We start from the raw sequence: 16,291 nt of genomic DNA on the forward strand, positions 1-16,291 counted from the left end.
TATTTGGTGCAAAGCATCTCAGATCTAGGTTTAACGAAAGGGTATGTAGTCTAGTGGTTACAAGTGTCTTCTAGAATTTAAGGACGTTTGTGCTTTCAGTGGTAGGTGACATTCTCGTCGACAGCAAGACGTCTGTGGTGACTTCGTCAATCTCGAGGATTATTTGCTAGCTCAGTCTTCGAAGATGCTTATAAGATAGAATTTGCATACGTGTGTTCATAGAGGTGAGTGTGCATGTGTTATTAGTGTCTGAGTTGTACTGTGTAACCTCAAAGAAAAAAGGTCTAGGTTTCTCAACAACTTGTTATTAGTGGTTATAAGAGTTTCGGTAGCATCTTAGATTCTGGGTTGAACACAGTGCTTTTAGTGGTAACCGACGTTACCGTCGACAGCGAGGCGCCTACGGTAACTTCGTCAATCTCGATGATTTGCCGATTCGGTCTTTGAAGATGCTTGCAGGGGTAGAGTTTGCATTCGTTCGTTCGTAGAAGTGAGTGTGTGTGCGTTGTGAGTGATTGAGTTGTTTTGTGTAATCTCAAAAAAAGATTTTTCAACTTCTGATTCTTATTTTTTTCCCCTCTTCACCACGTAGTGCGACGCTTCAGATTTATGCACATGATGGTATATCATGAGGCTCGTGGATGCAACTTAATTAAGTTGACGATGATCAGCGTGCTGCAGCAGTTCTAGACAACGTAGAAACTCCTCATCAACTAACCTATCACTTTGGACGGTTCTGAGGAATCTGTTTTGCTAATGCTCTCCTTTTTTAAAACATCACTCAAGCGGGGCATTAGAATCCGAGACGAAGTAGTACGTTCCGATACTTGAGTTCAGCGCAAGGCTTGGCTTTGGCTATTTATCCTGACCGATGAGGAATCATTTTGTGCATCTGGCATTTTACGGTACCGGATGGAAAAGGCTACTATCCACGTGAATTTGTATGTTCTTGCTCTATCAGAATACCAAACTAACCAACTTACTCGCAAAAAAAAAAAGAATACCTAATAACCAACTACAGGAGAACAAGTTTTTGTGCAACCATGGAAGTATTCACCCACAGAGACTGATGTTCCCTGTTCCCAAAATATCTCAGCATACGCTAAACTTTCCATTGGAATGGGTCAAGAAATTCTGAGCTGTCCTGACTTGACGACACATCACCAAACTCAGTCGCAATCCATACACGTACAGGTCGTGGTCTCATGGAAGATACTTTTGGCTTTGTGAGATCTGGAATGGTAAAAGAAGTAAAATCGGATCTGTGTATTTCACTTGTGGTTATGGTTAAGTCCTTTGTTTGGATGCATACCAGCCTTATCAAGATTGGTCTTGTACGTATATTCTTGGCGGCACACGGACCCGCAATATATACCATAGAGAGCCTGCCAAGAACGCTACTCAATAATTCACAGGGGAACAACCAAACAAGTGTACAATACTAATCCTACTGCGTAGGGTGGTTCCAGTAAAAAAAATATTATACCATTCAGTAGACAGATCAATTACCTTCGGTCAACAAAATCCAAAGGCCTTCATAGTGTTCGATTTTTTTGAGTTTCAAGGTAAATGAAATCTTTAAGGTAAAAATTTTGAAACAGAATCTTACTATTTTGGAGTACTAAATAAAATTTATTTGTAAAATTTTTTGCACGGATAGATTGTAAATCGCAAGACGAATCTAATGAGCCTAATTAAGCCATAATTAGCAGATGGTTACTGTAGCATTACTGTTTCAAATTATGCATTTAGTAGGCTCATTAGATTCATATTGCGATTTACAACCCATCTGTAGTAGGGGCAGGTGTGAATTTCATTCTGTGGTGTGACTGCGAGCACCTTGTCGGATTCATGAACCCGTGAGTCTTTAAGAAAATGTAAGACATGTGGACTTGTAAAATGTGGGCAACATTGCCTTATCACCGTTAAGTTCCCGACGTAATTGCCAAAACATCATCCGAAGCCGTGACATGTATTTCAGCAATCAGAGTTCAATGTAGTAGTACGATACATGACGATTTTATCCAAAAAGTGCGGTCCATTGCAAAAAAAAGAATGAATACATACATGCTTCCTCCATCTCAAATTATTAGTCGTTTTGATTTTTTTAGGTGTATAATTTTTGTTATGCATTCAGAATCCAGACATACATTATATCTAGATGCATAGTAAAATTTTTATATCTAGAAACCCAACCCAACTAATAATTTGAGAGGGAGAAATTACATACAAGGATGAAGGCTGAGGCCGTCGTCGATGGAAGACAGCAACACCACTCATGATCTCACCTCGTTCGGACGCAGGCGGCCAAGTGCTGAGCTCGTGAGCTCGATCGCCGGTATAAACTGGCCACCAGGCACTGACACGAAGTGAACTCATAAGTCACAAGTCACAAGCGTGAGGAAATATCCCAAATTCCCAAGGCATCAGCATGGTGCATCATCAGGGGCAGTTGGTGCAGGAGGTAGCCGCCGGTGGCCTCGCCGCGCCACCGAGCCGGTACGTGCTGAGGGAGAAGGACCGCCCAACTGGTGGCGGCAGCGCGGCGGCAGAGCCGCTGGACTTCCCCACCGTCGACGTGCAGCGCCTGGCCGAGCCCGGCGACCTCGAGGAGGCCGCCAAGCTCCAAGCGGCGCTCGAATCATGGGGCCTCTTCGCGGTGCGTACGCATGGGACCAAGTTAGTTTAGAATTCAGAAACACAGCATATAAAATTATAAATATATATTTATCTAATGGGTACATAAAAATTATATATTCGGAAAATTCAAAACCATCTATAATTTCGAACGTTGAGAGTACCAACAAGTTTGAGTTTTAAAACGTGCACAAATGGAGAGTAGTATAGATGAGATGTTTGAAGCTTCTAGGTGACCGGCCATGGCATCCCGGAGGCGCTCCTCGGCGACATCCGCGAAGCCACAAGGAGTTCTTCCACCTGCCGTCAGAGGAGAAGGTCAAGTACGCCAACCAGACCGACGGCGGCGAGTTCCAGACAAAGTTTTAAATCTCCGGCTACAGCTGCCGCTATAGCCGGAGATAGCTGCTAGTGCGGCTCGATGCTAGGAGATTCACCATTTAGCGCTACGATTTCGCGGCCGCTAATAGCTGTATTTAGCAAGCTTTAGCCGCTAAATGAGCTTTGATTTAGTCGGATTTTGTTGGGGATTGGACCTTCGGGTCAAGCCCTCACCCTCGGAAATGCTCCCTAACTCGTTTGCAGGGCCCCAACGAGAGGAAGGAAAGCATACCCGAAGGTGTGGGATGGTCACTCAGAAGCGTAAGTTCGAGGACCAGGACCTTCGGAGATGAAGGATATCGCCTTCGGTTGGCCGAATGTGACGAATGGCTGCCCAGAAGCACAAGCTCAAAGACCAAGACCTTCGGTAACGAAGGACATCGCCTTCGTCCGGCCGAAGGTGACGAACGGTTGCTCAGAAGCACAAGTTCGAAGACCAGGATCTTCGGGTAAAGGGATCACCTTCGGGAACGAAGGTGACGGCTGATCGCTCGTTGACGGAACCTTCAGGGCTGTGACCCCCGGAGCTTCCCGAAGGAAACGAAGACCTTCGCCTGGTTCAAGTGTGCGTGTAAAACGTGAATACGTGAGAAGGTCGGGTTTGTACACCTGAATACGTAAGAAGGTCGGAGTTGTACACCTCTAACCTTATAATTTTACTCTGAAACCGGTTGTAAGTGAGCTGTAAATGAGTTGGAAGGGAGCAGTTTAGGAAAACCTGGCCGAAGGCTAGGGGTATAAATAGCCCCTCTCACCACAGTGTAGGGGATTGAATTTTCCTGGCTATTACTGGAGAATTTGGTTCCTACTTTCATTGCCATTTTCATACTATTCATGCTCCCTGTTTGGGCATCTAAGAAGATACGATCCCAACAGCGGCGCCCACTATGGGGGCTCGTGAAACAACCTTCGATGGCCCCAGCGAAGAAGAAAACCTTCGCCGGCACCACAATCAACACCGCTGAGCAGCACGAGCAGCACGAAGCAGCCAACACACGAATTCAAGACACCAACAACGAAGCTGTTCTTCATAGAGATCTGGTTGATGACATCGAAAACACCGAAGCTCACCAGAACCAATCCAAGGAGCTCACAAAGACAGCACTCAAGCTCAAGGCCCTGTAAATGAAGAAAAGGAACATCGAAGCTCAGCTCGCCACCAAAAAGAGGGCACTGGACCAGGTAAACAAGCTAGCTGAGGCCAGGCGCAAATTAGGAGAAATGGAGGCGGAAGTTGAGAACTTGCAGAGGGCATACCAAGAAATGCCCGAAGGCTCCCTCCAACAAGAAAACCGCATCATCTACCAGACAACCTTCGCTCACAATGAAGATCGAAGGCCACCACCGGTCAACCTCCCATATGACCCGACCTCGCCACTCTCAGTTGCTCTGCAGCGAACTTCATGGCCGCCCGGCTACAAGCCTACACAGCTACCCAAGTACAATGCAATAACTGATCCAACACAGTTCCTCATGGCCTACGAAGCAACCATCGCTTCGGCCGGAGGCGACGACTCAATCATGGCCAAGTCCTTCATCATGGCGTGCGAAGGTTCCGTGGCCAACTGGTACTCATACCTTCCCCCGCAATCAATCAAAAACTGGTACCAGCTGAAAGGCAGGCTCCTCCTGGACTTTCAGGGATTCAGAAGGCTAAATCTGTGAAAGACTTCAAGTGCCCACAGCACGACCGTGAGCAATGTCTCTGCTGGATTGCTTCTCCGGATACCATCAGATTTGGATGAGGAAAGAAGGCGAAGAAAAAACGAGCTTCATAACCCCTTCGGCACCTACTGCTTCGTGAGGATGCCCGAAGGATTGAAAAATGCAGGACAGTCTTTTTTAAGAATGTCTTCGGTGGTCCTGGAGCACCAACTCAGAAGAAATGTTCTGGCTTACGTCAATGATATTGTAGTAACCAGTTCAATAAGAGGCAATCATGTGGCAGACCTGGCCGAATCCTTCGCAAGTCTAAGAAAAGCAGGCCTGTCCCTGAACCCAAGCAAGTGCATCTTCGGAGTTCACAAAGCAAAGGTGCTAGGATGCCTCGTGTCCACCAAAGGCATCGAAGCAAATCCTGACAAAGTAAAAGCTCTCTGGAACATGGAGGAGCCCAAGTACATCAGGGACGTACAGAAGCTCACAGGGCGGATAGCAGCCCTAAACAGATTTATCCCTCGCTCTGCTGACCGAAGCCTACCATTCTTCAAGGTCCTTCGCAATGCAAACAAATTCGAGTGGGGCCCCGAGCAGAGCGAAGCTCTCCAGGCACTCAAAAACCATCTCCAGAACATGGTCAAAATGACCCCACCTGACCCGAAGGATGTGTTGCTCCTGTACATCGCGGCATCCTACTCTGCTGTCAGTGCAACGCTCGTGCTCGGGAGAGAAACCGAGGGGAAGAAGAAGCATCTACTAGTTTACTTCGTATCCGAAGCTCTAGCTGGCCCGAAGCTCCTGTACTCAGAGCTAGAGAAAATTGCATATGCAGTAGTCATGTCTGCTCGAAAGCTTCGACACTACTTCGAAGCCCACAAGATAATCGTAGTTACAGATCAACCTCTGCATGACCTGTTCAACAACAGGGAGGCCTCAGTCAGGATTGCCAAATGGGCTTCAGAACTCTCTGAGTTCTACATAGACTTCGAGAGAAGAACAACCATCAAGTCACAAATATTGGCAGACTTCATTGCCGACTGGACATCCCCAATCTTCAAGGAGGAACCTTCAGCTGAAACCTGGACCGTGCATTGTGACGGAGCCTGGTGCAACGAAGGAGCAGGAATTGCTGCAATCATAGAATCTCCTTCAGGAGCAAAAACAAGATACGCAGCAAGGGCTAAGCTTTGGCAACCTCGAATCATCAACCAACAACACCACCGAGTATGAAGCCTTGCTCCTGGGCCTTCGCAAAATGAAAGCCCTTGGCCATCAAAATTTCGTAGTCAGAACAGATTCGAAGGTCGTCAGAGACCACGTCGAAAAAGACGCAAAGGCAAGAAAACCAGAACTAATCGAGTACCTCGATGCCGTCAGAGCCATGGAGAAGCATTTCAAAGGCTTCGACATCGTTCATATCCCGAGGCATATGAACGACGAAGCTGACAAACTGGCAAAAGCAGCATCTAGAAAGGAACAATTACCCTCGGATGTATTTTTCGAAGAAATCACAGAAACTTCGGTCAAGCCGAAAAAAGAAAAACAAGTTTCAGTCATCTCAGCCGAAGATTGGAGAACTCCTATAATGGAGTACCTTCGAGGAAACATCGAGCTGCCAAATGAGAAAGAAGAGAAAAAAATGTTCCAGATGGCGAGGGGCTATATCATCTCCGAGGGAGAGTTGTTCAAGTCAGGCGTCACCAGCCCATGGTTAAAGTGCATCTCGACAACCGAAGGAATCGAACTCCTCAAGGAAATTCACTCCGGGTTTTGTGGATCACACATTAATTTCAGACAACTCGTCTCCAAAGCCTTTAGGCAAGGATTCTTCTAGCCAACGGCGTTGAAGGACGCTCAGCACATTGTAAAAATATGCCAAGCATGCCAAATGATGGGCCCGAAGTCCTCTAAATCTTCGAAATCAACTCAGCTGATACCTCCGATCTGGCCTCTTCAAAGATGGGGAATTGACCTAGTTGGACCTCTACCCACAGCTCAGGGCAATTACAAGTACGCAACAATTGATGTTGAGTACTTCACAAAGTGGATCGAGGCCAAGCCACTCATCAACATCACATCAGAAATAACTAGAAAATTCTTCTGGCAGAGCATCATCTGCAGGTTCGGGGTCCCAAGGGAGATCACTGTCGACAACGGCAAACAATTCGATTCACAGCTCTTTAGAGAATTCTGCTACAGTGTGGGCACGAAGGTAATCTTTGCCTCGGTGTACCACCCGCAATCCAACGGGGCCGTTGAAAGAGCCAACGACATCATCTTCGGCAGCATCAAAAAGTGCCTGTTCGATCAGAAAAAGGGCAAATGGGCCGATGAACTCCCGAAGGTCATCTGGTCCCACAACACATCAGAATCAAGAACCACCAAGTTCACCCCATTCAGGTTACTTTACGGTGCCGAAGCAATGACACCAGAAGAGCTCAAAAACCGAAGCCTAAGGGTAACCCACCAAGTTGAGGCCATCCCCTCAGACGAGAAAGACCTCATGGAGCTAGACATCCTACAAGCCTCGGAAAACCTAGAAAAGTATCAGCAAGAAACCACGAAGTGGAGGGACAAGAAGGTCGTAAAAAAGAGCATCACAGTCGGAGACTGGGTCCTAAAAAGAAAGCCAAACGCCGAAACCTCCGGCAAACTTCAATCCAAGTGGGAAGGGCCATTCCTAGTAATCAAGAACAAAAGGCCAGGGTCGTATCACCTGTCTGACACCGAAGGCAGTGAGCTGCAGCATCCTTGGAATGCGGACAACCTTAAAAAGTACTACATTTAAGATTGTGAAAAGGCCGCATCGCGAAACTATAAGCGATCGAGGACCTTCGCAGACTTTTTCAGTTTTTTTACTTTGTAAAAGGGCCGTACTCTTTTCCTCACAGGGGGAAACTCCACACCGGAGGTGACGTTTTTGACGAGGCGGACCCATTGTAAACCATTTTAATGAAATGAACTTCCCCCAAACAAAGTGTCACCTTCGCCTAAGCAGCCCAAATGGCAAGTTTCGGCAAGCATCTATATGCTACACAAAACAATAAGTTAGCAAAATATACAGAATCCGTAAACTTTGCATACTTATCCAAACAAATGCCAAGGGGCTTCGGCCTTCAAAATTTTCCGAACGAAAAAACCTTCGGCACAAAAGGCATAATAAGTGCAAAAGAAACACCAAGTGGCTTCGACATTCAAAATGGTCCGAACTAAAAAATCTTCGGCACAAAAGGCACAATAAGTGCAAAACAAACGCCAAGGGGCTTCGACCTTCAAAAAGGTCCGAACCAAAAAACCTTCGGCACAAAAGGCACAATAAGTGCAAAACAAACACCAAGGGGCTTCGACCTTTAAAAAGATCTGAACCAAAAAACCTTCGACACAAAAGACACAATAAGTGCAAAACAAACGCCAAGGGGCTTCGACCTTCAAAAAGGTTCGAACCAAAAAACCTTCGGCACAAAAGGCGCAAAAAGTGCAAAACAAACGATAAGGGGCTTCGACCTTCAAAAAGGTCCGAACCAAAAAAACCTTCGGCACAAAAGGCACAAAAAGTGCAAAACAAACGCCAAGGGGCTTCGACCTTCAAAAAGGTTCGAACCCAAAGATCTTCGGCACAAAAGGCACAATAAGTGCAAAACAAACGCCAAGGGGCTTCGACCTTTTAAAGGCTAGGACCAAAAGACCTTCGGCACTAAATTCACAAAATGTGCAAAAAGAATACCAAGGGGCTTCGGCCTTTTAAAGGTTCAAACCAAAAAACCTTCGGCACTAAAGTCACAAAATGTGCAAAAAGAACGCCAAGGGGCTTCGGCCTTTTAAAGGTTCGAACCAAAAAACCTTCGGCACTAAAGTCACAAAACGTGCAAAAAGAACGCCAAGGGGCTTCGGCCTTTTAAAGGTTCGAACCAAAAAACCTTCGGTACTAAAGTCACAAAACGTGCAAAAATAACGCCAAGGGACTTCGACCTTTCAAAAGGTCCGAAACAAATAACCTTCGGCAAAAAGGGGGGTTACGACTTTTAAGACGAACCGAACCAAAAGACCTTCGGCAAAGGGGGGGGGTTACGACTTTTAAGACGAATCAAAGCATGGATGCCAGAAAGGATGCCAGAAAGGGGGGAGACGTTTTTCCATCACTCGATCCACATAACAAAAAGAACAAAACCCCCCGAAGGCTACAGCGCGAAAGAAAGGGGGGAGACATTTTCTCAAAAATTCGAAATTTCCTCGCATTGCCTCGGTGGTAAGCAAATAGTCTATCAAAGTTCCACAAAAGAGAACTCACCTTTCTACATAAACTGCCTTCGGGCAACAACTCATTAGGAAGGGGGGGAGATGTTTTTACAAAAAAAAACCTAACGAGCGTCGCCTCGAAGGATACACATAACAAGGCACATCGAAGGATGCACAAAACACATCACCTCGAAGGATGCACATCACAAGGCACCTCGAAGGATGCACAGAATAAAGCACCTCGAAGAATGCACATCACAAGGCACCTCGAAGGGTGCACAAAGCACAGCAACTCGAAGGATGCACATAACAAGGCAACTCGACGGTTGCACACACCAAAACATCCCGAAGTATACACACACGTACATCACCTCGAAGGATGCATTCAAAGAGTCATCTCAGAGGATGCCCGCACAAAGGCATCTCGAAGGATGCGCACAGAAAGGGAGCCCGAAGGATGTGCAATAAGAAGCCCCGGGAAATGCAATCCCGAGAGTACATACACATCGAGAAGCAACAAGAAGTTAACATTCGAACGAAAGAAAAAAAAGATTACAATGAATCACGTCCGGACCAGCACAAGTATTCTGCAACGCTGCATCCGGGACGAACAAGGCTGAAAGCCTCCCAGCTCATCGATACCCTAGCGTTGTTCGCGTCCTGCAGCATGGGAATATTTACAAAACAAATTCTAAAGCCCCCAAAACAAACCCCTACAAGCTAATCTTTACACCTGCGCTCTCGGCGTTCCGTCCGCTTCGCGTTCCGAAGGAGACCTGCCAGCCTCGGGCATGCCGCCGACCCCAAAAGGATGGTCAAGATTTAATTCCTACACAAACAACAAAGTTTTACCACAGGAAAGCAAAAAACCAAAAACAAAGGGCATGCCGAAAGAAAAGATTACCCCTGTCGCAGTAGCCGCGAGAGTCCGTATATCGACCTTGCCCGAAGGTTCCCAGAAACGTTTGAAGTATGCCATCTTGACATCCTGTATCTGGCTAACCTCTTCGGACAAACCCTCGTAGGGGACGTACTGAAAGCCACCTTCGAGCTTAGAGAGGTCGACGGCGCCGGCACGGAGAAGGTTCCCTACAAGCCCCTCGAAGGAGACGGACACCGCGTTATCGTTCGCGATGCTCATCACCTCCTCGAGCCCCTCAAACTCTAACAGCAACCAATCCAGAAGCTGAAGGATAACCTGAGAACCCTCGGCCGGCTCAGGCAAGGGCAGAGGCTCTGCTCCGAGAGCAGCGAGGGCCTTCTTGTACTCTTGGTACACTACTTTGGCTCGCGAAGCGACCTCAGCGAAGACTTGCTCGAGTTCACCCACTTTGGCGTGAACCCTCTCCAATTCAGTAATCCTCCCCTTAAGGGCAGCCTTCTCGTTCGCATCCCTCTCCACAGTCTTTCGAAGGCTCTCTAGAACCTTCTCATTGTCTGAAGTAGTTGCCTCTAGCTTCGAACATTTGGCATTCAATTGCTTGTTCTCGTCCTTCAGAGCGAGAACCTCCGCCTCAGAACGCCGCAATTTGTCCGCCATATTCAATCTCTCAGTGGCGCTTTCGCTTCTGCATCAAAATACGGCTGGCCTGGGCAAGCTTCTTGCTCAAATCAGCAACGATGAAGGCAGCATCGGAGGTGGATGTTTCTGCCATGGCTGCAATAAACTCTGAATCAAACACAAAATCACCTTCAGGGACACCAAAAATTGAACGAAGGATAAACGCAGTCAGGCCCTGACTCACCTTTTTCGGGAGGGAGCATACCAGTCGTGCCAGGCCCGTGCATCACGGCCAAAAGCTACTGCATCAACGCGGAAACAACTGCAAAGACAACAAGAAGGGGGGCCCTCAGATCACAAACAAACCAAGCACTCAAGCAAAACAAAGTAAAGAAGCTTACCGGGTTCGTCGAAGTTCAACCCCTCCAGCATCTCCAGCTCTTTGTCCGCAGGAGCCGAGGACCCACCCGGAATCTCCCCGCCCCTAAGAGAGAGCAGTGTCTCACCAACCAAAATCTCCCCCTCCTCGACGCCAGCCGAAGGGGTAGGAATGGCGGCCACCGTCACCGGCGCAGGAGCCTCCGGAGCACCGGCCACAGGCCCTGTGGGCCTAGGCTCCGGTGGCTTCGGAATGTCCGAAGGCTTGGGGCCAGTCTTGATGAGATTCTGAATCCTCCGGCGTTTGGTAATACCTTCGGAGGGAGAATAAAGGTTAATCAGAGCCCTCGCCACCTCAACCCGACGGCCGGAACCAAAAAGCATGGTCCTGTACTCATCGCTAAGATCATAACGGGATCTCAAAAGCCTCCTTTCGGGAACTACAATCTCCCCGCCCACCGTCCCCATGAGCTCTTCCATAAATGAGGGCGTACCGCTGTCGCCTGAAGAAACCTCTTCTTGCGCCTTCCTCTTGGCGCTCTCAGCCCTCGCAACAGAAACCTTCGTGCTCGAAGGCTTCCAGCCACGCCCGCGCCCCCGCGTGCCAACAGCCCCGGAACTCCCCACCTCCTCCACCTTAGCCTTACCTTTAGACTTCGACCCAGGAACCTCCGAACCAACGTTCCCGGGTGGCATCATTCTCGGAATGGCGTTCGCCGGCACCGGCCGAGGCTCATAGGCCACGCCCATCTCAGCCAAACACCGGTTCAAACGAAGGTTCTCCCCACACACCTCCACCAAAGAGCCATACTCCTTCCTGTTCCAGGGACCTAATATCTCCGCAGCCTGCCGCTCCAGCTCAGCCACTATAACTTCTTCGCTGCAACCTTCGGGTCTCCGAAGCCCAAAAACCGGAGACGTCACGTCATACTTCAAGCCAGCAAAACGCTTACGCTCGAACCTCAATGGAGACCAGCCAGCAGACATAGGCCAAACCTTCGCAGCCAAAAACTCCTCCACCACATCCCTACCGCCACAAATTTGGCAAGCCGTCATGAAGGCCTCCAGGCATGATTTGAAACCCGGCCCACGCTTGCTGAAGGTAGGCTGATAGACGTGTTCGAACATCTCGATGTCCGAAGCCAACAGATACTTCTCCTCGTCAGAACCTTTGGGATCAGGAAAGCCAATCTTGGCGTAAAATCAGTATCCCAATCAGTTCCCCTCCCACTTGTTCTTGTAAGCCGTCGAAAGCATAACCTTCTCTAGGCCAGTCCTCTTGTTCGGCTTGCGAGGAACGAAGGTGCAACAGCCATTCTGAACCTCGCTAAGCTCATCCTCCTCGTCCACATACACCTTGCGAGGCTGGCAATGCAGCTGAAAAAGCCTACAAAAGGCATCCACGGACACTTCTCCTCCGAAGGTCCGCACCACCCACAAAAACTTGGCCAAAGCAACAATCCCGTTCGGGGTGAAGTGGTGCAGCTTCACGTTGAATGGCTCCAAAAGCTTCGGCACAAGCGGATCCATAGGAAGTCTAAGCCCCGCAGTAAAAAATCCTTAAAAACCACAACCTCGCCGGTCTCCGGCACAGGAATCACTTCCGCCCTTGGTGGACGATAAACACCTTCGGCGAAATAACCCTTCGAAACATAGAAGTCTATCGTGCTCTGAGAAACGACAGATGGCTCGAAAAGCAGAGTCTTACGTTTCTCCGGAGCCATCAGCTCTGAAACGTCCGCGAACACCGCTAAAAGGCTCTCGCTGGACTGCTGCTGAGGCGGCTGTGAAGCACTCGTCTCTCCTTCGGGAGCTGGACCAGAGTCTGCACGAAGAACCGCCCTCTTAATGAATGCCATATCTATACCAAAACGAAGAAAGGCATATTAGGAAAAAGGGTTCAAATGAACCTTCGATCAACCTCGCTGTTTGCTTAGTGCGAGCCATGAACCACTAATCCACTTACACCGAGAAAAATGAGTGGCTTGATCACGCACGAAAGCGAAGCCTTGGAAGAAGCGCTTTATGGTGGAAAGCGTCGAAGGTAAAAAAGCTCGAGAGGGCACGGGATTTACCCCCCCCCCTCCGCTTATATAGGCGAGGGAAAGCAACAGTACCAACGGTAAAATCGAGGAGTCGGCCACCCAGGCGGCGCAATCGGAGACCGACACGTACACCACCAAAACTGACCGTTGCAGCCGACGGTTCGGGAGACGTTTTTCCTCGGGAGTCGGGAGCTTCCCGAAGGTTACATGCAATCTTCTTCTTCAATGCGGGTTCGGACCGTCGGCTTCGGACCTCGCCCTCGAGGGGTTGCTGTTGGGGATTGGACCTTCGGGTCAATCCCTCACCCTCGGAAATGCTCCCTAACTCGTTTGCAGGGCCCCAACGAGAGGAAGGCAAGCGTACCCGAAGGTGTCGGATGGTCACTCAGAAACACAGCATATAAAATTATAAATATATATTTATCTAATGGGTACATAAACATTATATATTCGGAAAATTCAAAACCATCTATAATTTCGAACGTTGAGAGTACCAACAAGTTTGAGTTTTAAAACGTGCACAAATGGAGAGTAGTATAGATGAGTTGTTTGAAGCTTCCAGGTGACCGGCCATGGCATCCCGGAGGCGCTCCTCGGCGACATCCGCGAAGCCACAAGGAGTTCTTCCACCTGCTGTCAGAGGAGAAGGTCAAGTACGCCAACCAGACCAACGGCGGCGAGTTCCAGACAAAGTTTTAAATCTCCGGCTACAGCTGCCGCTATAGCCGGAGATAGTTGCTAGTGCGGCTCGATGCTAGGAGATTCACCATTTAGCGCTACGATTTCGCGGCCGCTAATAGCTGTATTTAGCAGGCTTTAGCCGCTAAATGAGCTTTGATTTAGTCGGATTTTGTTGGGGATTGGACCTTCGGGTCAAGCCCTCACCCTCGGAAATGCTCCCTAACTCGTTTGCAGGGCCCCAACGAGAGGAAGGAAAGCGTACCCGAAGGTGTGGGATGGTCACTCAGAAGCGCAAGTTCGAGGACCAGGACCTTCGGAGATGAAGGATATCGCCTTCGGTTGGCCGAATGTGACGAATGGCTGCCCAGAAGCACAAGCTCAAAGACCAAGACCTTCGGTAATGAAGGACATCGCCTTCGTCCGGCCGAAGGTGACGAACGGTTGCTCAGAAGCACAAGTTCGAAGACCAGGATCTTCGGGTAAAGGGATCACCTTCGGGAACGAAGGTGACGGCTGATCGCTCGTTGACGGAACCTTCAGGGCTGTGACCCCCGGAGCTCCCCGAAGGAAACGAAGACCTTCGCCTGGTTCAAGCGTGCATGTAAAACGTGAATACATGAGAAGGTCGGGTTTGTACACCTGAATACGTAAGAAGGTCGGAGTTGTACACCTCTAACCTTATAATTTTACCCTGAAACCGGTTGTAAGTGAGCTGTAAATGAGTTGGAAGGGGGCAGTTTAGGAAAACCTGGCCGAAGGCTAGGGGTATAAATAGCCCCTCTCACCACAGTGTAGGGGGTTGAATTTTCCTGGCTATTATTAGAGAATTTGGTTCCTACTTTCATTGCCATTTTCATACTATTCATACTCTCTGTTTGGGCATCTAAGAAGCTACGATCCCAACAGATTTACCTGTCTGGGCCGAATTCTTTAGGAGCGGGAGAAACACGTGGTCGGTCCAAAATTTGGCCTGCATATATAACTGGTTGTGTGTGTAACCCTAGCCCTCATTTGCTCCCGCCGTTCTCTCCGTCCCCCAAAAAGCGGCGGCGGCGGCTTCGCCATCTATGCTCAGCGGTGGTGCCATCTACGGCGGCGGCAGCTGCGCGTGCTTGGGAGCTGGTTCCTTGGCGGCGGCACGTCCCTGGGCGGTGGCGGCGGCAAGCGCGGGGGGCAGCGGCGATGATGTGTGGGAGCAGAGCACTGGATTAGGGGTGGTGACGGCGACTTGCAGAGCAGCAGGGCCAGCGGCGTGCAGAGCAGCTAGCAGTAGAGCAGCGGAGCAGCAGCAAGCAAACCGCCGAGCAGCAGCAAGCAAGCAGCGTCGAGGGAGAAACCATGTCCTGCCAACCGGAGCAAGGCAAATATCAGCCACCATGTCCTGCCTGTTTCTCACTGATTCTTGATGGAAACGAACATCAAATAGTTTGACTTATGGCCTTGGATCCTGGAGCTCAGATTTGGTTGCATGATCTTTAACTCCTCCTAAAATGTATACCTTTATGAGACTAATTATGTTTAATTTTTTTTAAACCACTAAATGGCTTAGCTGCAGCTATAGCTAGCTATAGCTGTTGTAAGACCTGGCAGCTAAAGGGCTTTGCCGGAGATTTTAAACATTGGTTCCAGAACGAAGGCTACGGCATCGACCGCGTGGACTCCGACGAGCAGATCCTAGACTGGTGCGACCGGCTCTACCTCCAGGTCCAGCCGGAGGAGATGCGGCAGCTGCGGCTCTGGCCCAGCCACCCGCCGTCCCTCGGGAAGCTCCTGCACGAGTACACGCTGCGGAGCGAGCCGGTGGCCAGGCAAGTGCTCAGGGCCATGGCGAGGACCCTGGGCTTCGAGGAGTTCTTCGCCGGCCGCCGCGTCGGCGAGAAGGTGGCCTCGTACGCGCGCTTCACCTACTACCGGCCGTGCCCGCGGCCGGACCTCGTGCACGGGGCACGGGCTCAAGCCCCACACCGACAACTCCGTGATCACCACCCTCCTCCTGGACCCCGACGTCGGCGGCCTCCAGGTGCTCAGGGGCGGGCGGTGGGTGGACGTGCCCGTGCTCGGCCGCGGCGAGCTGCTGGTGGTCGTCGGCGACGAGATGGAGATCATGAGCAACGCGGCGTTCCGGGCGCCGACGCACCGCGTGGTGGCGAGCGGCAGGGAGAGGATGTCGCTGGTGCTCTTCTACCAGCCGGAGCCGCACAGGGACCTGGAGCCCGCGGCGGAGCTGGTGGACGCGGCGCGGCCGGCGCGGTACAGGAGGCTCGGCGTCAAGGCCTTCGCCGACGGGTTCTGGGACGCGTTCGCGCTCGGCGAGCCCACCATTGACTTCCTCGACGCCAGGGTCGACAAGGAGGCGGCCGTCTCCGGCGCTTGATCGGTGAGGCCACGCGTGAACGACGGTGGTGTTAGGCCGCATGGATCCCTTGCAGACGCGCCCAAACTGATGAGACGAACTATCAAGAATAATCTCTGCATGTAAAAAGTTTGTAAACTAGGTGTCGAGTCCTCTGCAGAGCTGCTTTGTTAGTGTGGTTTGTGTTGAGTGTTTTGCATGGAACAGCGACTCCTTTGCGTCGAGAAAAGGACTTCCCTCATGCCGTTTTATTTTTCGGTAATACTAGGGATAAGGCGTCGGACGCCCTTCCTCACCATTTTCTTCCCCCACTCGTGACCACTTGCTCTTCCCGCCATGGTGGTCTCGCTCCTCTCTCTCCGTCCCCCTCCCCCCTCCACCATGAATGGCGCCTTCCTCTCGCCCGCCCCCACTCCACAC

General features: G+C 50.0%; 1 pseudogene; it reads left to right on the forward strand.

The window, feature by feature from the left end:
• Window positions 1–2,252: 2,252 nt before the first annotated feature.
• LOC120671025 lies at window positions 2,253–16,124 on the forward strand (annotated as a pseudogene).
• The last annotated feature ends 167 nt before the right edge of the window (window positions 16,125–16,291 follow it).

This window comes from Panicum virgatum, chromosome 4N (genome assembly GCF_016808335.1).
Source record: "Panicum virgatum strain AP13 chromosome 4N, P.virgatum_v5, whole genome shotgun sequence".
Lineage (NCBI taxonomy): Eukaryota > Viridiplantae > Streptophyta > Magnoliopsida > Poales > Poaceae > Panicum > Panicum virgatum.